The following is a 26,241-nucleotide window of genomic DNA, read 5'->3' as shown; positions in this document are numbered from 1 at the left end:
CTGATCTTTTGTTTTTCTGATGTTTTAAAAGAATGGTGCAGAGAGCATCTTCTAAGTGGAAACACAGACAGCATTCAGGGGAAACTGGATCGATCTCCACAGGGAATGGGTGAACAGTGCAACGTAAAATGAAGGACGGGAAAATATCAGAACCATAAGGCTCTGTGGAACAATATCAGTCTTTGAGGGCAGAAGGTGCACTGAGCAGGGCTGGTGAATTGGATGTGCTAGGCAGTTTGTGGCAGTCTTGTCTCTGCAGTGTGGTGCCAGTGAAATTTGAGCAGCTGGTTTAGTTATTTTGCAGCTGAGCTTGTTGACAGAAACATTGGGAGGAGATATATCGGAAGCTTATTAGGGCAGATGTTGCGGAGCAGATATGGGGTTTGGGAGAAAATGGGGACGAAGCTGCAAGATAGGGTAGAGATTTTTTAACATTTTTATTCCAGGTATGTTTGGGTTTGTGCTGTCACTTGAAAGACATGATCACCTGGAGAAAACACAGCTTCACCCTGTTTGCAGAGAGGAAATTTAAACATATGAAAAGTGTGTGTCAGTAAAAAAAGAAAAAAAGTGAAAAAGAAGCTGAAGTAAAATTTTATTTTCTTAAAATTATTTTCCTTCAGTTCGCTCAAGAATCCCTTTAAATATCTTAACCTTTTAGGGTCTTTTTCAGTAATATAAAGAGGTTGGAGCCTTTTTCAAATGCAGAGATTCGTTAAAAGGTATCTGTTTGAGTAGTGAAGTGTAGATCAATTGTGAAAAACAGAGCAATAAGGAAAGTGTTCTTCCGATCACCACAATTGTACATACATTGAAATTTAATATATTTTTTCAGTTTTACAGAGTAAGTTTTGAAGTCAGACTTCAGTGTCAGGGGTTTTTTCTTGTGTGTGTTTTTTTTCTTTGTTTTGTTTCTCAAGCAGAGGCATGGGAGGCCATTTGTGATAAACAAAGCACTTCTTGTAGGACAGTGGTATTTCCTGAAGACCATCCCTGTTTGTTCTCTTTGTGCCTTTCCTGGGTGGCCTAGAAGAGCTGGTTTCTCCGTCATCTCTATTGCAACTGCTGTTGTTTCCTGTGAGACCACAAACCCGCTCTGTGGTCTTGTCTGCTCTGGGAGATCTCTTCAGTGTTGGGTAGCAGGAGTCATGAACGTGGCACAGCTCTGAAGAAGGGCAGGGACTTTTTGTGTAGGACCTTTGAAACACCATGACCTGTGCACGTGCACTTTCCTTGAGCCTGTGAGACGGGCAGAAAATGTGTACTTGCTCAGAACTTCAACCATTCACAAATCAGCTTGGCTTGTACAGCCGAATGGGGAAACAGAGAGGGAATTAATGGAGATTTTCCTTGAATGAGTATCACAGGGGTGCATATTTGAGCTTTTCATGGCATCATTAAATGGTTTAAAATTCTCTGAAGGTGACATTAGTCAACATTTATTCTGTTTCCTATACTGTGTGTCAGAGGAAATGAATGAGACTGTTGTGCTCACCCTTGCTTTTTTGTTCAAGAATGGGGGTCTCTCAGCAGAGTGGAAGGTCAGTGATTAATAAACCTGCTGAAAGGAATTATTTTTTTCCTTTTTTTTACATTATGTATAACCTGTGAAACTCATTCTGCAGAAATCACAAGGAGCAAAGTTTAATAGGAATCCAGAAGCTATTACATAAAGGTATAGATGGTGGCACCATCCACAGTTACATCAGGGAGAGTAATTGTATTTCTGATCATCAGCTACTCACTTAGTAAATGAATACACCATTTCACAGCATCTTCTACTCTGTGGCCTCTATTGGCTCACTAATTCCCCACTGAATAGCACTTACTCTGTGTGCTGGGGCCTAAGCCTGGCAAAAACAACCACAATATATATTTCAATTTTTACAGAATCCTTTCCCAGCCCAAGAAAGGAAGCCTTTAATTAGAATTATAGAATCTTTAAGTTTGGAAAAGATCTCTAGGATCATCGAGTACAACCCTTAACCCAGCACTGTAAAGCTAATTTTTGCACTTCCCTCCTTCTTTGTATGTTGAAATGGTTATGATCCCATTTTTTACGGATCATTACTATCCATATTTGTTTTCTAAATCTTGCCAGTTGTTTTCAGGCACCTCTGTTTACTTGTGTTTTTCACTGAGCCTCTCATCTCCTTCTTGCTTTTTTCCCCTCTTAAGAAGATTCAGATAGGCCCTTGTGTAACTGCTCTAACAGCTGCTATTTGCTACTTCTTCTATTTCAACTTGGAAGGACTGAGGGTAATAAAAATATTTTGTGAAAAACTAATGAAAATCTGGACATAAGGGGGGGAGGGGAAATAATCTTTTATAGTCAGATATTGTTGATATTCCTAAAGAAGTTAAGATCCTGAAGACTGAGAATATTGAGGCCTTTTTAATCATCTACTTGCTGTGGATTTATTCTTCAAAGCCAGTGTAATTTAAGAGAAATTTAGACAGATTTTGCATTGTAGGGAAAGCTTATTAAAGATTAAATTGCATGGTTTTCGCCTCAAGCTAGTAACATGCTGTGCTTCCTTTACCTGGTCTTTTGTTTGTTTTTGCTCAATAACCTTTTCGGAGTTATGTTTTGGAAGATAAATAGATTATCTTACTCCTTCGACATTCTTTTAGGTTTTGCTTTCCAAGTTTCTCGCCTCATAACGGAGCAGTTCAGGCTAAATCCTGATATTATGGAAGTTCATGTTTACAAAACAAACCAAAAAGCCTCTGAATCCATTTTACTAGCTTTTTGGGCTTTGTTTGTTTGGTGTTTTTTTAGGTAGAATACTGAGGTATTTCCCCCCCCCCTTTTTTCCTAAGAGAAGTAGCATGGGAGCAATTTGCTCTTCTGTAGCTGGTGTAAAGTAGCTGTTAGTTGAGCTTGTCATTTGCAGCAAGTCAGGAAATTCTTTCCAGTGTGTGTCCAGATGCTTCCTGTGCACAAGGCTGGTGTCATACTTGGCACGTGATTAAAAAAAAAAGAAAAAAAAATCTTGAGACTGCTTTTTATTTTGCTTTTAACCATGTCCTTTGGCACCATGGAGGGAAGACAGTCTGTCTTGCTGTTTGGACAGTGACGCTGTACTTGGGGTTGTTTGGAAGAATGAAAAAGAACCACGTAAAATTTAATTTTTTTTTCCCCCTTTAAAAGCCTTCCTTGTCTTTCTTCTCCATGTCACCTGTATGCTGTCTTCCTTGGAGTAATAGACTAATTCATATTCTACACGTCAGGTTCTACATTGCTAAAAAGGTAGTTATGGCAGCTGATAGTTGTAGCAATGCTGCATTTCAGATGTGGGGGGGGATTTCAGCTGATCACGATAAATGCTCTGGCCTCTTTGTATTATTCTCTTTACATGCCTCTGCATGGGAGAAGTTGTGTAAACCATATGTCTTGGTTGTGCTTGTAAAACCTGTGGCCTGGTGGACCTATAAAGGAAATGGTTATTCATTTGCTACCTTTGGACAGGCCTCTCTTGGACTTCCAGGCACCACACTAAAGAGATGCCCAGATAAACCAGATTCTCTCAAGAATAAAAGCAGTTTCCTATATTTTCGCCTTATGTCCCTACAACACAGTGTTGGGAATCCCATCCTCTGTCTCTGTACAGGCTGTAACTGGATGTCATCAGGTCCCATATCCCATAGGAGGATGTGGAAAGAGGAGAATGCAAGAGGAAACAAATACCAGGAGGAAAATTCTTTACAGAGGAATCATTTCAACAGGAAATGTTCTGCTCCTTCCGGCAGAACTTTGTAACTTTTCAAGAAACAAATTTCATTTTATACCAGTTTTGCATTTACTTCCTGCTACTCTGGTTTCTTCTGTCATAGAAGAGATGTGTGTTTTGATCTTTCCAAACTTTATGTATTCATCAACTTTGAGTCAGCAGCAGATCTTTAATGTACATGAAAGGTGTTAGGGGTTCTCCTGGGTAGTATGTTTAAAACCAAAGGAACCCTAAATTTTGGAGGGGCCCACTGAATATGTTTCTGCAGACTGATCATACAAGAACTGACCTGTCCTATAGAATCACAGCTTTGTGTAATCCCTAAGCACCTCCTGGGATTTCAGAGTTGCACCTGTCTGAGATGGATCAGAATCTGGCTGTTGCACAGATTCTATGGTGCTGCCTGCTAAACTAGGGAAGGGAGGGAAAACACCAGTTTTCTCTTAGGAAAGAGGTAAAAAAGTGGAACAAAATGAATTGGACTTTCTCAAAGGGTATTTTTTGAGCAGTTTAGCTATGTGTCTGAAACATAAAACATGTAAATATGGAGGATTATGAACATCTTCCACTTCTGATCTGGCTGAAGCTCTAATTGCCCCCAGGTTTCAGGCAAAAGACTTTGAAACAATCTAAGATTCCAAAGCTAAAATGATGAGATTATTACATAGGAGATTTTTACTACTGCAGCAACTATTATCTAGACCTATAGCTTAGTGTGGTTTCTGCAAGGAAAAGTGTGAACCAAAGTGGAGAGGGAGGATGTAGGGGGAGACACATGCTGTGTTGTACCTTGTGCCTGCATGATGGGGAGTCAGGAGACATTATCAGGTCTTTTGTGCTAGTTTCAAGCTGTCTGGGACTCATGCTGAGTGGATGTGGCTGCCCTGCATGGTTTTAAAATGTTCTGCCTGCATTTGGGTGGATCTGTTTGTCCCCTGGTGTGGTGTGCATCATCTTCCACTGCTGGATTTAGTCAGGAGAAACTGGAAAGACTGTGGGTATGTTGATATGACCAGTAGACTTTGTGGCTGAACCTGCCCCCTCACCTGCCACTTCAGTGAGGGCTGTAACTAGCTTGTCTGTAATGAAGGATGGAGCAAACATCCAGCAGAAAATTTTGATGTCCTGATCTGGAGATGAAGTGATGATGTGAAGGGTGGTAATCTGTAACATTGGCTACCATCATTTCCTTCCTTGTAATTTGAATGAAGACACTGATAGTGCTTAAAATTAAAAAATAGTTGATATTTTAAAATAATTTTCCCTTCATTTCACTATTTTATTTATTCAATGTATTTGTGAGCTGTGTTCTGTGCCTCCACATCCAATTTTCCACATAGGAGTACAGAATAAAGTTCAGAACACAAAAGATTGCATGAAAAGGTGGCATTGATTATACAAAATTATCATCAGAAGGCAAATTATTATCCAGAGCATTCCTTTTGACATTATGAAACAGCTTTTAATTTAATATTAAGTTTAATCTGACAACACTTAGAAATAATCAAAAGGCTTTGCAGTTTAATTTCTTGTAAGGAAGTATCCTTAAAAGTAGTTATAGAAGCATGTCAACAGTTTTGGGGGAAAGACGAGTAAAGTTCTACTGAATAATAATAAAGAAGAGCTTAATTGAATTCAGTAATTTCTGGTCTTAACAGAGCTTGGTGAGAAAAGGTGAAATGGAACAATATCCAAAAAATACCCAAACTCAGAGTCCCAAATATCTGCTAGCTGTGAACTATGAGAGCAGCCTTGCTGAGAACAGCTCTGCAGTTGGGAGTGCTGGTGAATGAGATACTGGACATGACCTGGCAAATGTGTGCTCACAGCCTGGAAAGCCAGCTGAATCCTGGGCTGCATCAAAAGCAGTGTGGCCAGCAGGTCATTGGAGGTGATTCTGCCCATCTACTCTGCTCTGGTGAGACCCCACCTGGAGTGCTGCATCCAGCCCTGGGGTTCCCAGTACAGGAAAGACATGGACCAGTTGGAGTGGATCCAGAGGAGGAGTCACAAAGATGATCAGAGGGATGGAGCACCTCTCCCATGAGGAAAGGCTGAGAGGAATGGTGTTGTTCAGCCTGGAGAAGAGAAAGCTCCAGGGAGACCTCATTGCAGCCTTTCAGTACCTGAAGGGGGCTTGTAAGAAAGATGGAGACAAGGTCTTAGTAGAACCTGTAGTGATAGGACAGGGGGGAATGGTTTTAAATTAAAAGAGGGTTGATTCAGATTAAATGCAAGATAAACATTTTTTATAATCGAGGAGGTTGGTAAAATCCTGGAATGGGTTGCTCAGAGAGGTGGTAGATGTCCCATCCCTGGAAACATTAAAGGTCAGGTTGGACAGAGCTCTGATCTAGCTGAAGATGTCTCTGCTCTGTGCAGGAGGGGTTGGACTAGATGACTTTTAAAGGTCAACCCAAACCATTCTATAATTCTAAGAAGTTAATGTCATGGACATGCAAATGTAAACAAAAGTTTGCAAAGAAAAGGATTGGCATTTAATTGATGTATTTTTTAAAGAGAAATAGGAAAATTAGACAGCATATAAGAGGAAAAATCAAAACATAACATAAACACCAATTTGTCTGTGGCTAATGTTGAAAAATGTGCAGTAGACAGTGATGAGGTAAGACTTGTGTTTTGCAATTATCCCTGGTTTTGGAGCTGCACAAGCCCTTGAATGTCACCTTTTTATCTCTATTTATGCCAGAGTAATATTGTCTTATTTTAAAAGAAAAACAGAAAAACAAACAAACAAACAAACAAAAAACAAAAAAACCTCCCCAAAGCCAAACCAAAACAACAAAAAAACCCCCAAAACAAAACAAAAAAACCACACCAACAAACCCAAACAAAAACCCCCAACAATAACAACAAAAAACCCAATCAACTAACAAAAAAAAAAAAAACCCAAACAACAGCCCAAGAACTACACTTACAGGGTTATTAAAGTGGGATGAAAACCTTCACATGGTCATACTTTTTAAAAATTTGTCTAGAGGCCACCAGTGTAAGCAGGCCTGTGATGCTGGGTTGTTTGTAGCTGCCCACCTGCAGTCAGGAGGCTTCACAACTGGGAGCTGAAATGCAGAGATAGCAAAATCTGGAGCAGAGCCAGAAACTGAGCCCTAAATTTAGGAGTCTGGATAGCTGCGATGAATGTGGGAGACAGGAGATTCCTGACCAGGATGGTTTTTGTTTGATCTCAGAAAATCTTGAGGGAGTTACTATAGTCCAAGACTTGAAAGACTGCAGCAGATGAACCTTGCAGAAAAGTGCTTATCTCCAGCATCTCCCAACATCCCTGTTCAGTTCCCCATCATCCTTGCCATGGTGGTCTGTGATGTTTTGCAGTCAAGGTTGTTTTTTTTTGTTGTGAGAGTGGTTAATTTCAGAAACAAGAGGAATGTTTTTAGAACACATTAGAAAACATTCCTGCTGCTCAAACATCAGGCTGTGAAATCACTTGGCAGAGGTGATTTTATTTCAGCTGACCCTTTAATGGTCAGCTGCAATTTTACTCATAAGCAATAAATTGCAACCGATCTGGGCATCATTTTGGATGAAAAATAGCTCAACAATATGAAGTCATTCTAAAGCACAGGGCCAGATGAAAATATCCATCTTCAGCATAGGCTTTGAATTCATCATGTTTGTGAAGATGGTAAATAAAAAGCAGAATCAACGCATTGTTCTTTTTTGTGAGATGTGTGTTTTAATCTAGTCTCAAAAGATGAAACTCAAGGGATTATAGTTAAACTTTTTTTCAAGATGATACTCTGTGAAGGTGTATCTTGTTCTTGCAAGAGTACTTGAAATACTCAGGCTGTTGGCTGAGACTTGGATAATGGAATATAGTGTCACTATTGCTTGCCTGTGCCTCTTTAGCTACTATGAGGCAAAAATTACCTTTCTTTAAATAACCTCTGTGCAATATAAGGCCTGAATGCTATTGAGCATCAATGAGAATTGGGCATATATTTACAATTTTTGTTTTTTGAAAATTGAGATTGTAATGAGAGGAAAGAAATGATGTCATAAATATTTTTCTTCTTTGTTTACTTCTTTAGGATATCTTTCCTCATTGGTTTCTGATAAAGCCTTCAAGTTGCCTTGAACCATGTAACCAGATCAGTCAGTCTGTCCAAAGTGTTTCATTGCTGTAGACTTCTCCTGTATCTCAGAATGATTATGCTGGTGCAATGCAGAGAAAGGAAACGATGAGATAGGTGGCAAGTACTGTTCATGGTGGATTTAAAGGCAGCATCCTCACTGACTTTATTAAATCCTGGATTAAAGGGCAGGAGACATCTAATGCAACTTCTGTAACCAAAGGAAGCTTCCTGAGCCCCCGGTGGATATGTCACCCAGGGGATGAGCAGATGTCACCACACCCCCTTCCTTGTCCAGAATAGAACAGTTTTAAACTCTGGGCAAAGAGATAGCTGTGATGAAAAAATACCAATGCTACCTGGTATGCATCAGTGGTCTTTCAAAGCAAGGGGGAGCACTGAAAGGTATTTTTATAAATCTCTTGCATTATTAAGTGCTCATTTTCCTTTAATACTTTTGGATATTACTGAGCTTAGTCAGATTAATTCAAGGTCCCAAAGATAACCAGTTTCTGTGTGTCCGAGAAAGTCATTAATGGGTGAGAGGAGCAAGACAATAATGCATACCACCAAGAAAAGAAACATAGTGGTGTGAGTTGAAGTTGTTCACTCTCTTGGCCCAACACCTGTCTTAGCTGCTCCCTTGGTATGAGCTGGGGCAGCTGCATTTGGAACCACTTATCCCGTGCACTGCTTCCTTCCTGGCTGCAGCCTGAGGGCCTGGAGGGGAGGAGCTGGTGATGCAGAGCCCTGAGCAGAGAACAATGAGATAGGATTTCCCTTGGTATGGTGGCAAAAGATACCACAATCTAATTCTTTTTTGTTTGCTCTTCACCAAGTAGAGTAATGATCATCACTGATGCCATGAATATTTATAGAAAAAAATTCCATCCCATCTTCCACTTTCACTGAGAATTTTTCATCCTCACTGTTTCTCTGCTTATTGTCAGGTTACTCATTTGATTCATTTTTCACCACTCTACACTTTGGGCTACTGTAATGTTGCGCATATTGTGAGAGAAATGATTGTGCTATTTTTGCAGGAGTGCTTTTTTTACTATATATTTTTCACACAGGCAATAGAGTGTTTCTGTACTGCTTTGAGATAGTAAGTTACTATTGTTGAGTGTTTTTTTTTTTTCTTTAGGATATTTTAGCAAAGGCTTCACTGGTTTGGTTTTTCGAAGGAAATCTTTATAAATCCATTTTCAGTAGCTGTGCTTTACATATTTATGCATTTATAAATATTTTACACAGCCTTAATGTGTTAAAGAAAAATCAGGGGTCAAGCAGAAGCTCACAGATCCAATTAATGAGTTCCAGTAAATGCCCTTAAAACCTTTGTGCACTGGGAGTGGAGCACAGAAACACCTCTCCTGATGCTTATTTCCACTTATTCCTTCAATATTTAATTAAGATGGCTTAGTCACTGTAATTCTCCATCAGTTTTTAAAAGATTTAATTTGAAACTAATTGGACTAATTCACTGACTATTAATTACCCAGATTTGCAGATGTAGAAATTGGTGCACATGAAGACAGTGGATTCAGTTTTACATCAAAGATGAAGCTCAGCCGTGGCTGAACAGACTTAATGAAATCTCTCCAGCTTTGTCTATAACCTTTTGTCATTTGCAAAGAGGAAAGAGATGAGTGGCATAACAGGCTTGATGCTGTGCTTGGAGTTTGTCCTACAAGGAGAAACTTGTCACTTTAATGGCTTTGCCATTAATGGCAAGACACGTTGTATACCCTCTGTATACACGTGTGTCTTTTATTACATATATACAAATGTGTGTGCATATGTATCTTACAGCACATCATACAATCATAGACTACCTCGAGTTCAAAGGGACCCATGAGAATCATAGGGTCCAGCTCTCTGCCCCTCTCCAGACTACCTAAAACTAAATTGTGTGACTAAGAGCATCATCTAAACATGTAACTATTACAGGCTTTAAAGAAGCATTAATGAACAATTTTTATTTTGCCATGAATTTTAAAGGGCAAAATAATTGCACTGCTTGTGGAACATCATCTTTTCTTCTTAGGCCCTTTCCTGACTGGATTTACAGGTATGGGTATCTGTGCAGGAGGCTTTATTTCTTAGAGTTTCAACGTGTTTGTTTTTTTTTCTTTTGGCTAGTAGACATACTTCTGTTAGTTGAAAATGCTGATCTGTTAATCATCAGGTGAAATTCCAGTGAAGCATTACAACCTCTTAGGCTTTGCATTCTCAAATCTGGGCAGATGGACATTACTGTAAACTTGCAATAAATGTGTCATACTGAAATTTGAAAATGTGCCAGTTTGATTGAAGTGAGGAAGTTTGTTCATGCTTTGTAACTCTTGCAGTTTTGTGTAAACATTTCTTAAGCAATCTCAAAGTGTCATGAGGAACATACACCTGAACTTCCTTGTTACTTCAGAAAAAATACAGACTCAGATTTCACTATTAGAAGAATAAAAAGTAAAATTATACTAATTTTTTTTTTATATTTTCCAAAACAAAGATGTCCATTTTTCCTGCTGGCAGCTTGGTTCTCACCTGAGACTTCAGTCTTATATCTTGCTGAATGGTTGGATGTGACTTGTTAGCAGTGGACTTATGGGCATGGAAGCACTGCTGTGGTATGCTGTGCAAATCCTGCCCAGCTAGCTGTTCTCCCACAGACCTGCAACCCTGCCAGGTAGCAAAGGGTGTGGATGGCAGAGCAGAGAGCCTGCTGTCTGAGAAACCACTCTGCTGCTGTGGGGTCTGGACATGCAGAAATATGGAGATTAGACTTCTCTGTCCATCATTTTGTTCAAATGGCAGCATGAACCCAACTTCTACCTGATTAGGATCACTGCAAAAATTACTGTGATGAGAAAATATTAGCAAGATTTATTTCTGTGTGTTTACAATTGTACCTGATGTGGTGGCAATAAGTATTTCCAAACAAAATACTGCAGGTGCCCTGCAGTTTCAGAGATTCTCAGCTGCTGTAAATTGCAGTGATGCAGTGTGAGGGTTTGTTCTTCACACTGACATAAAGACTGTGGCTGCTTTCACGCTTGTCTCCCAACCTCCCGTGCTGTCTCCTGAAATACATAGGAGATGAAGTGTAGCTATTTTCATGAGGATATTCATGAGGAGCTGGAGGCTGAATGACTCGAGTCTGTGGTAGGAAGGGTGACTGCAGTTTCTGTCACCCTTCATATTTAGATGACAGTAAGATAACTTACTTGCAGTAAGATTAGTATTGGATCTCCATTAATTGGCTGCTTCAAATCCCAAGTAGCAATTGAGGATATTCTTAAGTGAGGTGTCTTTTAGTCTATTATCTATAATTAATGCAGTACACATTATTGACGAGGAAAGCTGTGGTTAATTTGTTTAAGAGGGTAGAAAAAACAGAACCCTTTTCCTGGCATGTGCCATGTCTAGTGGCAATAAAAAAAAATCTTAGATCTGTTTTTAGGGGTTTTCTTAACTCAGCTTAATTTCTTACGGTTCTTTTATTTTTCCAAAATAAAAAATACTGAATAAAGACCATTTTTTACATGCTGCTAAAGACAGGTATTATATTTTATCTAGTCTTATTTAGTCTGTGATTTTGATTTAAAATTAATTTTTTGTAAGCTATCTTTCCATCAACTACAGAGACATTTTTGAAAGCTCTTCATGTTTGACTGTTGGAATAACTTTGCTGTGATGCTGGACTGCTTCTGCCAGTAGAAGATCTAAGTTCAGTAAGTAGCACTGAACCTTGTTCTACTGTCAGAAGTTTGCAGTTATCCTTTATGTAAGCGTGAGCAGATTTTGATTCCTTCTTTATTTTGAAAAGTTGTTTTCTTTTTCTCTTTGCTACAAGGCTGCTTTCTGCATCTGTTTACCACACGTTGCAGAGGTCATCACTGTAATTACTAGTGAAATCTCAAAAAAGAGGGAATCTATCTTTTCTGTGTTTCGGGGAATTTTCTTCTACAACTCTTTGGACAAACACCAAATTAACTGCATATTTTACTAACACTGAGGACAGATTTGGAATGGAAGCTTTTAGCTGGGCATGTCTTGGCCTGAAAGTTTTTGGCAAACTCATGAGGTCAGGTAAGAAGCAAAGAAAGCTCAAAGGATTAATTTGTAGGAACAATTAAAGAGCTCTGTAGTTGAGCTAGGGAGTGATTAGAGGCATGTGATTACAACGTATGTGTCAAGTATAAGCAAGGAAAAGAGGAGCTGTTAAGGACAGTCGAAGAAAAGGAGAAATACAGCCTGAAAAACTGCCAGCAAATGGGGAGATTATTACTTCTCATCAAAAGCTGGAAACCTTACTGCTAGAGACATACCAGTTGCATTAAATGGGCAGGAGAAGATATGTAGCTGGGATTCAGTCTTTTGGGACTCATGGAATTCTTTAATTTCTTGGGATTTTTTATTCAGATTTAGTGGCAAGCAAGGGACTGCTTGTCAGAGCACGTCATCTGACTTCAGTTTTAATATGGGTAATTAAGTTCCATGTAGTAATCAACTGACCAAATTCAGTACTTGTGGATAAATTAGGGAACTAATTTCAGCCTGTGGTTTATGGATCTCTTTAGATCATTTCGAAGATGAATGAAAAAAGTTATGAGGATCACAAATTTTTTTTTCCATTAAACTCAGGAAATGCTTTAAAGGTTTTCCTTTAAATAACAATGCAATAGCAATGCAATGAGTAATTTCAAATCTAGTTTTCATAACTTAGTGTAGGAATGGCAGTAAGCCAAGATAAAAACAGAGTAGGTGCTATGGGCAATATTAATACTTATATCTGAAGTTTATAAGTAGGAATTCCATAAATGAATATTCTTTAATTTATATGCTGGCTACTTTTACAATTATTGCATCGGTAGACGTTCTTCGCTTTCTTTTTCATGTCCTCAGGTCTTCATTTTTCAATCATCTTTAAGAGCATCTTTATAGATAAGAGAGATATAAATAAGTCTCTTTTCAGTGAACAGTGTCAGAGTATGAATAATGAAAAGGGAATCAGGTTGTTATTGCCAATGGGCAGTTTGTGTTCAGAGTCTTCATAATTTTTTTCAGAAAAAGTGTTTATTAAGCAATTTCAAACACATTTTTAAGTTTGCTGACTTTTAGCAAACAGGCAGAAAGACCACTTCTGACTGCCAATTATTTGCAATGCACATTTCTATCACATATAATTATTTAAGAAAAAAGGTCTTGCTCTGTTTCTGTGTAAAAAAAAAAAAAAAAAACCGCTCATGACATCATTTAAAGTAGTGAAAAATTTGAAGTCATTTCTCGTGAAACTGATGAGAAACTAATCTCAGTGGTAAACAGAATAATATAAAAAAGAAAAACATCAGTCTTCATGTTAGTCCCTCTAGACATCTTTTTCAGTCACACTGAAGTTAGTGTATGTGATGGAAAGACTTTTAAAGTAAGTTTTGTGGAACAAACCACCAAAATTGGTGTGATTTTATCCATTTTTTTTTCTGCTATTCTGTCATCTAAAAGACCCAAGAAGGATATTAAACAGATAAATCTGAAACTTCCATATAGAGTTTAGATATGGGTCAGGAGGTTTTTCATATACATCTAGTTTGATTTTGCATTATTCAAATGGTCTTTTTGTCATTAAAGAGCGTGTAGCATGGGCATTAGCATAACAAAAAGGGAGTTTTAAAGTAGAAACATACTTTCTTGCCACAAAGGTTCTTCAAAAGCTGATAAAAATTTTACAACTTCAGGAAAAAAGAAATATCTTTCTAAGAATTAAAAGTAGGGGCCCACTGCGTTGTGTAGAGAGACAGCATAACCACTGAAGTATACTGTAGTATAATTTAAACCAATCTACCACTTTTTAGCACCAGTTATTTCATAACTCTGTTGCATCAGGCAGTTCTGATTGTGTGGCTGAGGAATGGGGAAACAAACAGGCAGAGGCAAATTTTGCTTAGGCTGGAATAACAGCAGAGCTGCTGACAGCAGGATAGTGTGACATTCATCACAGCTCCAGGAGTCAAAAATTTTCCTCCTGCTGACTTCTGCTTGCAGAAGAGGCAGTGGTTCATACTTACTTAGGGATAATCTGTTATCTTCAAACCAGTCTTCACAGTGGGATGAAGAAAATGACAGTCCCAGCTGGTAGAAGTCCCAAATGTGTTTGGGGTGGCAGTCTCTGCATGGCACCCCAAGGTTAGGTTTGTCCTGTATCTGCCCATTTCCACGGAGGCCACTCTTATACCAGACAAGGTTATGGGATGGCAGTAAAAAAAGCTGAGTCTGTTAAAGCTGAGTTACTCTGAGAAGTGGTGCTGGGTTGTGCTTCTCGAGAGTCTGCGCTCAGAGTTCTTCTCTCTCTGAAGCAGCTTTCTCTTACTGTTTGCTTTTCCCAGGAGGAATCTCAAGTTAAAGCACGTAACAAGTTGGTTGTGAGGATTCGTGCTGCCTTCCACCCTCTGTTTCACTGAATTAGGTTTAAAAATACTTTTATTCTTAAACTTCCTTCTCCTTTGTTTTATGCTATGCAGAGCATCATTCTCCCCAGCTGTCTGCCTTACTTCCCTGTGCACTTCCCTGAAATTGCTCCCCTATTGTGTTCCTTAATTAATTATACTATTTCTAGCTTCAGGCTTTTTTTTTTCTCCTTTGACTTCTTTGAGATTGTGGCAAAGTCCTGTAATTTGTAGTCCTGTATCAAGAGACTTGTTTGTTATACTTCTGTTAGGTATCTCACAGCATCTACTTTGCCACAGAGACCATAAAAAACACAATATTAAATTTCAGGCAATGCACTTTTTCTAAATTAATTTGTCCTTCCATGCTATCCTCTTCCATGCCTTTTACCAGTTTTGTAAATCCTGCTGTCATCATTAAGGGGAAAAAATATTTAATGTTTTCACTAAGTAGTAAAGCATTTTAAAAGAAAGGCCATAGTATAATACCAAGGCTTTATTGCCTCACTGGCCATTTATTTTAAAGACATAAAAAAATGCTTCTGTGCTTATGCAAGGAGACAAGAAAATGAAGGTAGACGAGTGTTTGGCCCCTCTTTTCCTTATGACATTTTCTCAGCAGGAAAGACCTTATAGCAGGTAGTACCTTGTAACTCTAAAATGAAATCTTACCATCAAGAAATGGGGATGGCAGCACAGCAGTGTGGGAAGGTGAGGACCTTTTGCTCAGCAGTTGGTAGAGCACAGCACTGTGGCTGCTGTTGACAGCAGTTAAGAAACTTAGCAAGATGTCAGATCAAAAAAAAAAAAAGTCAAATGAGTGAATAGGGAAACATTAGGGATAATTAAATTCCAATATTATTAGTTTTTATATAACCTTGCTGTAGTACATTCTCCATTGCTGGCAGGCTGTACAGAGAGGTCTCCTGATCCAGTGTAAAATCTGTATGAACTTGTTTTGAATTTTTCCATCTTTTCTGTGTTTGTAATCAACCAAATAATCAAATTGGCAATTTCCATTCATCTTGATAAGATATTCTAAAAGCATCCAGAATGTGGCAAAAAAGAATATAAATCTTCATTAGCATAAGGAGCTGGACTGAGTGATGCACAGCACCCAAAGCCAGGTTTGCACTGATGAGGACCTTCCAGTGAGGAAGAGATTAGGGAGCAGTTTCACCCCAAGTTAGGGTGGAAAAGAATCAACCAGAGGACAGGATTTGTCTGAAGACACATCCTAGCTCTGGAAAGTCAGCACAGAAGGAGACTCTGAGAGATGGAAAACAACTGGAAAACAAACAAAAATTATATCAAGATGTGTTGTACTCGTCTTCAAATAAGAGCAACCAGTTTCTTTATGTTCTTCATTCCAATATAGTAAAGTTTGGTAGTTTTTCTTCTATTTTGCTTATTTAGCCCAAAGTTTTCTGGAAGTTGACTGTCTGCACACGTTTTCAACTGCAGGGCTAGATTAAACAGAACTCCAACAGCACTAACCACTCTGACACAAAATCAGGAGCAAGCCAAATCTCGCAGAGTGAATTGCAATTAAATTGCAAGTGGGAGATATTTTCCAGTGGTAAAACATTAACCAGGGTAACCTCAGTCTACAGCAGCAGCACTCCCAAACATAGAAATTTCCCTAAAATGGTAAAAGTTTGGTGTTTCTTTCGTGTTTCTTTTTTTTTCTCTTTCCATGGCAATATTTCTTACACATAAGAAAAATCTGTACAATAGAGAAATGTATCTATTCTTTTGTGTAAACCTCCTTAAAATGCAAAGAATGGTGGCAAGGTTTGGTTTGGAAGTGTAATTGTTGAGGTCTGTGTTTTAGCATGCTATTTAGGTGAGTTTGTATTTGCTGAATTTTTCATGTGTTGCTTTAATTGTTCTCAGTCCATACTTTATCAGTGCTACTCCAAAATTTAGAAAACAGCATTAGTCACAGTCACAATGTGAGAAGTACTTCAAACAAGAAAAAACTCTTTATTGACACTTGCTGTTGTAAGAAAAACAGAAGATCTGTAGCTCAGTCATTACAGTTACCATGTTTGCATAAATGGGAACAAAATAAATAAGCTCATTTTTTCCTTTGTTTCTGGGTTGCGTTTTTTTGGAGGAGGAAGATACACATTCATTTATGTTTGATTTGTTTTATATCTCCCAACTTGAAGCGGTGAGGCTGTAGCTCAGAAGATGCTATGATCTTTTCCAGACAGAAAAACTTATCTCACTTGCCCCCTCTCTTTTTTGTTTTTTAGTGGAAAGAGAATTTCAGCTTTACATTTGAGTTACATTTGTAACTTTTCATTGTTTCAATGTCATGTAGCATGGTCTTAAACCTTATTACTAATTTTGAGCATTCAGTATTCAATGAACAATGTTTTCGCCCTTTCCTCAACTATTTTAAACATAGAGTGAGAGTTATTCTCTAGATATGTTGTGTGACACAAATAATTGTGTATTAGGCAGTTTGATGTGATTTTAATAGTAAATTATATTATAATTTTTTCTGCTCTGCAGAAGGTTACTGGCATTCCCCCTTGGAATAAATTGCTTCTCATTGGTTTGAGGGCTGATTTGTTCCTGATTTTAGAACCAAATCAATAAGAAGAAACAGGTAATCCTGATCAATAATAATTTCTTGGAGCATAGTACATAGGATGATGAAATGTTTATGGAAATAATATAATACTTTGAGTAGAAAGTTTTTTGAAGAAAACAATCTTGAATAGGGAATTTGATTTCCAGCATGTTTTCCACTATACTGAAAATCCTTTCATTTGTGTCCAGTATCACATACAGGGCATACCCTCCAATGTCGACATAAATGAAATAGCAGTGTAGTTTACTTCACATTGGAGATTGCAGTTCATATTATAATCCTTGCTCTGTTAGCTCTTTAACAAACAGGGAAGGACAATCCACCTCATGATATGGCCTGGCTGACAAATCTGAAGGACAAGGATGCACACAGTATGATAGGCAAAAATGAGAACTAAATCAGATATTTTCAGCCCTAGAATAGGGCATAAAGTGTTTGTCCATGCTCCTTAAACCTTAAAAACCTTAGCCTCCTTAAAAAGTTGTTAATGGAATGTTTTCTCCATTAAATTTATCAAGAATGGAGCAAGCATGGGAACATATAAGTTTTTCTGAAATGTCCCTTTTGTTGGAGAAAAAAAAGGGGAAATGCATTGTTCTGACATTGCAAAAAATCTTTCATTTTTATCCTAGAAGTGGTTTTTATTGTGAAATTTCCTTTGTGTGTCTTTTGGGGAATAAACAAACTAACAAAAAAACCCCTGAAAAAAATAATACAATTTAATGTTATAAAAATATTCAGATTTTTGCATTTTTATTTGACTTTTGTTCCCAGTTTGAGATCAAACCCACTGGCATTCCCAGAAAATTGCAATTTGAATTTTTTCTTAAAGAGCTTACCACACTCCAGTGCTCAGAACTAGGAATGCTCTTTTATTGCTTTGCTTCTGCTAACTCAAAGCAGTTCCAAAACCAATCAGATTTCACAAAAAATCACAAAATACAGAAGATTCTCTCCTTTGGTCTCTACTCTACTTGGGAACAGAAACCTCTGGAGATGCTCCAGCAGTACAGTGGGCTGTCCCACAGGGTGAGGATTTGGGAGCTGACAGAGATGAGGAGCTGTGGAACTGGCAGTCCCAGCCCTACCCATGCTGAAGGCTGCATCACGGGCAGGTGGAGATGTTACCAGCTGAAGAGAAATTTGCCAGTGAATGCTTATAAACAATGAATTTCCTAGTGAGAGAGGAATGTGCTTCTAGGTGTGGCACTGGTTAATAAACGTCTCTTTAATGTCTTCACTGCGACTGTGCTAGGAATATGTTGATCTGCAACGTGGCAGGTATTCTAGGATGGCATGGCATGTTTTTCTCAGCATCTAGTCCAGATTCTCAAGGACTTAAAAACTCAACCACTGGAAAGCCATTTGGCCCCTTAAGCCTGTGCAGATCAGAAATTCCTGTGGAAACTCCCTGCAGTGCACTTCTGTTCCAAGTTTGGTGCTACTGAACTAAAACCCCTGTGCTAGCTCCAGAGCATGTCTGAAGTTCATTTCATTATTTACTGCACCCATGATGAAATTCTTCTTTTCCTAATTTATTCAAAATCAGCATTTTTCAGGGTTCTCCTCACATACCCACAGTTTCAATTCTCAGTTTATTATTCCATTTGAAGATTGCAAGTTTTGGTACATGCGATGCGGTAAAATTTATGTCTTTGGATGTGACATGTTGAGCTAAGTGGCTAAAGTTCTTCATGTAAGGCAAATATGGATTTCCAAAAAGCTATTTATCAACTTGGACTGGAATAAAAGATCTTGTAGGGAAGAAAATTAAACACAGCTTTCAGCTGATAAATAGTCAACCTTTGTATTAAACCTTAGCATAGAAATTTTAAGAAGTAGCAAATTTAATAAATCTGTAATCCTTGAATCACTTAGTATTGCTTCTTGGTTTAATTATTTATTTATTTGGAATTCAGAAGAGACATAATTAACTCCGGATTTTTTTAATATCAACTCTATATCCTGAAGCCTTAAAGAAATGAAAGTAATTCAATCCCTTAAAGAAATGAAAGCAGTAAATATGCTTTTGGCTATAGAATTCGCTACAAAACGAAGTACAGTGACCCCTTTTCATCCAGCTTTTAAAAACTCCTTACCGATGTACATATTCAGTCCTGTTACTAATCTTTTCTCTCTATTGTGCTTAAAAAGGGGAAGGTTCTTTTGGATATCTCTGTCTGTTGCCTATTGATAAGTCAATTCCCATTTTCTTTCCCTTTTGACCTCTGCATTGTTGTACACTACCACAGATTCCTTATAATATCTATTTGTGTGTTCACATGTCAGATGCTGCTGGAAGAAAATTTGCCAGATGCAGAGTAACATGAACTTTTTGTAGCTAGTTCAAGTGAAAGCAAGAATCTTGAATAGGAGCACCAGCAGCACGTAAAGATGACATACCTGCTTCATTCTTGTACGGGTGGGAGATTGATTGTTCTATTACCTGTTCAAAATGAGTAAATATGTTTAAAAGAAGATAGCTTAGCAGCTGTGCAGACATTTTCTTGGGAGGAAGAGCACATTTTACATGTTTACAGATGTCTCACCCAGCCTGACAGCAGATATCGGTGCCTCTGAGGGTTGACTCACAGTGGTGTCAGTAGGACTGCAGTGGACGTGCACGGTGTTTGAGTATGTTGATATGGTGTTTACCTGTTCATCAGAAGGGTGTCAGCCTTCAAGCTGGAGAGAAGCAGTATTCACTGCTGGATAAGCCTAACTCAGAGAATAAACCTGAGTGTCCACAAGCAAAGATTAAACCAGGGGAATGTGCAACAGCTTGTAGGAATGTGTGTGTTCGATGTACTTAAGGAGGTCGGCAATTGCTACTGTTTGACTGACCTCAAGCAGCGGGTAGGTTGCAGAGTTGATATTCTTGAAATCTGTTCTACTGTCTGTTTATGAGCTTGTCCAAAAAAAAGCCCCATGAGAAGTAGCAGGCTTTTCCACTGAAGCTCAGAAGGTGTGATATTCAGCCTATACACTTCTTGACTTCATTTTTCTGTGTGGGTTTTTTTTTTTTTTTGTTTTCTTTATGCTGTGGCATTTAGTTTCACTGACATTTTCAAACATACAGTAATTGAGATCTGTACTCTTTAACCTTAAAGAAAAAACTTCTAGGGTGGTTTAACTATTTCGATTAAATTCCAGTTTCTGTGGAATTGATGTTGGGTCAGAGCTGAGGGAGAAAAATAAACTCAATTTAAAAGCATAGAGAAGATGCCTGAGGAGTCTGTGAGCAGTGATTGCTTAAAGTTACTCTCTGAGTTGGAGCTGACACAACAGCTGGTGTTTGGGGCTGTGTGCAGTCTTGGGTTTTCTGTTTCTTTCTCATTTTCTTTTGGCTACTGCATCTTTTTGATTGTTAGTGTTTCTTGTGTTCCCTTTGGGGGCATTTTATTCTATGGTGTTGTGCAACTTAGCTTTTCTTTCCCTATAACATTGTTCATACACAAGTTGGGGGGTTTGTATGTTTTTTTTTTTAAGAGCTCTGACATCCATCTGAGTTTGAAGTTTTATGAAGATGTGATTGCTGACTCAGATGGCGCTGGGTGACACTGCATAACCCCTTAGAAAATTAAGAAAACTTACAAAGTTGGGAGGGAAGTTCTGGAAATCAGAGGGCAGCAAGTACAGCTGTTGACAAGTAGTGATTTAGAATATACTGTTCTGGCTTTCTAAAGCAGTGTCCTATTTGAACATGTCCATGCTGTCACTAGCTATGGCAAGGTCAGTGTGGCACATTTATCGTACATTTATCTGCTCAGTGGCAGGCACTGCTAAGTTCCTCTCTGGCATTTTGTGTTCTTGTTTTATCCTTACACTGGGGGTGGGGGTGGGGAGTTTTTATCCTTACACTGTATTTTCCAGTGTAGCTCTGTCTTAATCTAAAACATACAGACCTGATCACCTTACTCATCTCAGTAAATTTAGTTTCTATGGGGGCAACTGTGACTTCTATAGCAAGAAGGAGCAGCATATAGAATACAGAAGTATTACAGAAATGCATAATTTGCATTGTTAATTGCTCAGGGATTTTACTTGTGCTGATAACCGTGGGTGTTTGAAAAGTAATGAGCAACCAATCCATAATTTTCTTTTTCCAAGGGCTAGTGGATCACAAGAGCGGTATTACCAGTAAAATTTTGGTTAGCAGAATAAGTCCTTATCTGCCTTGGATTTTTTGGATAAACTAGTGAATATCCATGAGAGATAAACTACTGCATGTGGCTGTGATCTTTCTAGGATCAAGCAAACAAAATCATAAAGCATTATTTTTTCTGGTTTGGGACAAACTTTCAGTCACACTGAGGGAGTTTGGTCTATCTGGCTAAGGTAATCTGTTAAAAGGAACTTTGCATCTGGCACAAGGGTTTCATTTATGTGGGCAGGTTTTTTGTTTGGTTGTGTTTTTATGGTTTGTTGTGTTGTTTTGTTTTCTTTTTCATGAAATGATTCCGTGGAAGTAGCCAAAAAATACATATGTCTTAATTTTAACAAGACTAAAGTGGAATCATGGTGTTTCTGTTACACAAAATGAGAGGTTTTTTCCTCTACACCAGCCAGAGCAAATAACCAAGAAGGCAGGAGGTGTTTTTTGAGCTTCTTCAGCTTCAGCTTTTCAGATTTGGTTTATGGGAAATTGTATAAGACAGAGAGTACACCTCTGGTAATTCTTTAAGTTCCTTTTATATAAAGAAGAGGAAAGGAATTATGGTAGGATTTCTGTACTGTCCTACCTGATGACATTTGCAGTTGTGTTAATTCAGGGCTCTTTGTAGTTCCTTGGAGTTAAAATTCTTGAACTATATTTATGGCAGGTGAGTAAGGTTTGAGCACTTAAATTTTGCTTCTGTTGATTTTAAATTGTGGGCTGTGATTAAAACTGGCAATTAGCTCTGTCATCCTAGTATCAGATGTAGGAGTCTCTGAGGCCTATCTTCAGAACTGGACTTTATTCATGTATTATTTGCCTTTCTAGTCCCTAGAAATAGAAAGCACACATTTATTTGTTCTTGCACTGAGGTAGGTGCTGATGGTGGAAATAATACTGTGTGATTTTCTTTGGTGTAGATACACTTTTGCAGACTTTGGAAAGTTTTTCAAGGCTCACTTACATTCTTAAAACACTCTGAAGGCCCCCTGTTTCACCTTGTCTCAGCTCACTTACAGACGTTTTTCACCACAGATAGTGTCACTCCCACTGGCAGTTACTAGAGGGTGATCAGAAGCAAATTTCAAATAGAGACACTTCTAAACTTTTACAAAATTTGGACTAGAGACTTTGAGCCTCTCTCACCATTGCGCAGAGTCATGTTTGAATAGGGAGCCTGAACAAGTGACAAGAAATGCCTTGATCTTCATAAAAATGAAATGATTATATGAAAGACTTTAGCTTCTCATTTGCCTTTATGAGTCCTTTTTCATAGACAGTCCTTTCTTTTGTTTTCCCAACTGATCTTCCAGCAGTGTTTCTGTTTTGACATGTTGCAGCTGAAGATGAGGTAGTCTTGTACTTCTGTTTGTAGTTTTGGGCATCATCTATGATCTGTGCCTATATTCATGCATAAAAGTCCTGATATCCTTAATTATCAGATTTAGTAGAATGTACATCTGCATCTTTTAAAAACAATGTTTTTTAAAAGTCACTGTGTTCTCTTGGACTCCACTGCTAGTGTCACAAACTTAACATTAGAAATTTGCTGGTCTGTATGAAGTAAGGAGCTCTTGGGGGCTGGGAGTTTTAAAATAATGTGGTGATGATTGTGATTAGTAGAAAAGCACAGAGCAAATTTAAAAGAATAGGTTAATATACTGACTGTGGTGTGGTGGCCTGCCTTGGCCAGCCTCTCACTCACTCCTCCTCCTCAACAGGACAGGGGAGAAAATACAATGGCCAGGCTTGGCTGTCTTGAAAAAGTCAGTGATACTGGTCAGCAGTTACCATCATGGCCAAAGCAGACTTGCTGGGGGAAAATTATTGCAATTTCCTGCCAATTAAAATAGATTTATGTAGTGAGGAACAAAGGCAAATTAAAACAACATGTTCCCCCACCCTCGCCTCTAAGCTCAGCTTCAGTTCTTCATTCCTGAGTCGTCTACCTCCCTCCACACCCCAAACGGCACAGGGGCTTGGGGACAGGAGATTGCAGTCAGTCCACAGCATTTTCTCACTGCTACACTTTGCTTCTCACACTTTTTACCTCCTCCAATGTGGGTCCTGCCTGTAGTTTGTAGTGCAGATTTTTTATTTATTTGTATTTTTATTTATTTGTATGTTCCTGTGTTCTCACTTAGGGTTTTGTAATTTAACCTGAAATCAAACAATGGATGTGATATCAAATTAAGCCATTTAACAGCTGGAAGTTGTTCTATTGTCATCAAAAACACTTCAAAAATAGCAGTTGCCTTTTTCTACCTGTATTGGATTATAAAAGCATTAGTGCATTAGACTTTCTGCCTAGCTTGTCTTCGATCTGTTCTTTTAAGTTTCTTGTAAATTGAAAACACTAATGTAGCCAAAGAATTCTTTAAAGGTCCCTCATCTTATTTTAAATTTAGATTAAATATTTACCCTAGAAATGTTTTGAGAGTGAATATTTATATATAGCTTTTTATTCCTTTCTTTTTTTGGGGCAATCCAATCTCAAATTGATTTGGTTCCCTTCCTTATGGATGTTTCACCAAAAATTATGTTAGGCATGATGTTCGCTTTTCTGAATGAAAATTTAATTGGCCTATTAGCATTGCATCATGTTACAGATACTTCCAGGAGGTGGTGTTTGTTGATGAGACTGGCAAACATGACCCTCCTAACAACAGTATATTCTCTTTTTGCAAGTAAGAGTTATTCCAAAAAGAGTAAGTCTCATTCCATAAAAAACCTAAACATTTATTCCATTAAACATTCACCAGCATCACTGCAGCAGGTGGAAATAAGAACAACCTGGTGGTTTTTTTCTCAGTTTAAGAGCTGAGTCCTGTGACACACAAGGCAGTGTGCTCAGACTGGCCCCAAAATAGCCAGCTGGAGTGCCCAGCAGCGGGGCTGCAAGAACCAGGCTGCCACCCATGTGCTGGGGAAGAAAGAAAGTTCCTTCAGTACTGGGAGCCAGCACTGCATGCTGTTGCTGTGTGTGATATCGCTGGCAGCCTGTCTTGGAGCAGAGGTCCAGTTCTCCAAAGAGATGGGACACAACTGTGCTCAGCCATGGCATGTTACCCAAACTGCTGGGGATATAGCGGCACAGACTGCACTGATAAGTGAATCTCTATCTTGATCAAGTACTTTCGGTTCAACAGAGGCATTCCCTATAATTGTCCATCCAACCACTCACATTTCTCCCTGAATTTCTATCTCCTTGGCTCCTGGAACAGACCTAATGAAAGCTTAGGTGTGGTCTGATTAATGTTTTTACCATTTGCTTCTGCCCTTCCTGCCTGCCTGCATCTGTGGATGTCTCTTGTGTTATCTATTTCCAGATTATAAAATCTTCGGATTTTATCATCTCTTTGCCTGGAAGGGCTTCCCCCTCCACCTCTGGCTCCCAAAGCTTCATTCTGCTCCTTTACTCCCTTTGGTAGGAAATTCCTTCTCCCTTTGAGAGCTGGCCTTTTGCAGCATTTTGTTTTTAAAATGTGCTGCTTAGTAACTAATCTCAAATAAGATCAAGGCAGGCTGTTACATGGTAATATATAATGAACTGTGGTATGGACAAAGAATGCCTGTAAGCCGTGTACTTGGATAAAGTGGTCCTTCTTTGGGTCAGTTTTGTGCATGCAAATCAAAAAAACTAAGGTTGTGATTTGTGACATTTAAGTGAAAGACAGGAATATAACTACCTGGTAGATGAAACAAAAGATAAAATCAGTAATAACTGAAGTTTGGCAATAAAAATAATGACAGATTTTAAAAAAAATAAAAATGAATTGAAAAGCATATGCGTGGTGCCAAAACTGAGGTTAGGTATTATAACTCTGCTATGGATTCATATAAAATTAGCGAAAACTGTCTCATGCCAGATATCTTTAAATACTCCTGCCTTTACATGCACATACATTCCTTACTGCTCCTCAGAGCATGTATTTATTGATGGGGGCTTTGTAAAGGCAGGAGAATTGGATTATCTATTATATTAAACACATTCCCCTAGTGCTGGTTTTTTCATTTCACTGCTTAAGCTCCCAGTAGGAACTTGAATTTTGTGTATATTTCTAAGAAACATTCCTTTCAGACAAAAGTCTGGAAAAGTAGCCAGTTTTTAATGCTGACAATCCAGACTATTCAGAATGACCCAAGAAGAAATGCTGTTTGAAAACTGAACTTATGCTTAGCTTTTTCCATTTATGTTTTCCTTTCTTTCAGCAGAAAAAGGATGCACAAAGATAGTTTCTGTGGGTTTACAAAACAGATGATAGCATGCAAAGCCCTGTGTTTATACACATTGTGGTGTTTTGACTTTTATTTAATGGTGCTTTTTGAAAACTTCAGAGCAGGTCAGTAGAGGGGTGAGCTCAGTGTTTGATGTCAGCGAGCGAAAAGAGAAAGGGTTGTTTGCCCTGTATTGTGTGTGTGAGGGGTGGGGGTTATATCTATTTATTTGACATTTTCTTCGTCAGTCTTCAAATGAGTTTAAAAAAAAAAAAGAGGAAATGTTATCTAATCAAAGCTTCTCAGTCAACCAACGACGTCAAGCAGTAACCTTCACTTTCTCACCATATTTCCTTTGGACTAGGAGCTATTTAATACAACTAGAAACTACCTCATCCATCATAGCAACGTAGCCCTTTTCTGTGCTTCATTACATGGTGGGTTTATCATCAGTGAGCATGGAAATAAGGTGAAGAATAATTTCCTCTTTAACTGAATTTTCAGATTGGAATGTGTGTGTGTGGGGGAGCACTGGCCTGTGCTGGGACCTGACCAGCACCCCAGGTCGTCAGCCTCCTGCTAAGGAAGAATGCTTTAATGACTGCCCAGACCAAGGGCCAGGATATGAAATGCACATGTTCATTGTACTGTAGTTGTGTCTAATCCTGGACTTTGAGCTATGACAGTAACCCAGCATACAAACACGACCTGCCTGTGGTCTTGCTCTGTGCTGACTTGAGTGTTGCGTCTGAGAAAAATGATTGCACTGCGGGGTGAGAGCCAGTGTCAGGCATTATCATGGAGAAATAAAAGCACTTATTGCCTTGTGATTTGTTCATATGACCTTACTGTTAGAAAGAATAATTTTGCCTTCCAATGTTGTTTTCAGCAGCATGTCACTTCTTCCTGCCATTTCCAGTAAAAGTAATGAGGCTACTTAGGATATTTAGAGGTGACCTGATGTGCACAC

General features: G+C 38.5%; 1 protein-coding gene across 2 annotated transcripts in view; it reads left to right on the top strand.

Annotated features, from left to right (window-relative positions):
* LOC103755275 (probable acyl-CoA dehydrogenase 6) overlaps positions 1-26,241 on the top strand; it is a 76,224-nt gene that overhangs the window by 20,434 nt on the left and 29,549 nt on the right. The window lies entirely within an intron of this gene.

Source organism: Manacus vitellinus, unplaced genomic scaffold (genome assembly GCF_001715985.3).
Source record: "Manacus vitellinus isolate BGI_N305 unplaced genomic scaffold, ASM171598v3 scaffold_3_pilon, whole genome shotgun sequence".
NCBI lineage: Eukaryota > Metazoa > Chordata > Aves > Passeriformes > Pipridae > Manacus > Manacus vitellinus.
This window is presented reverse-complemented; position numbering and strand designations above follow the sequence as displayed.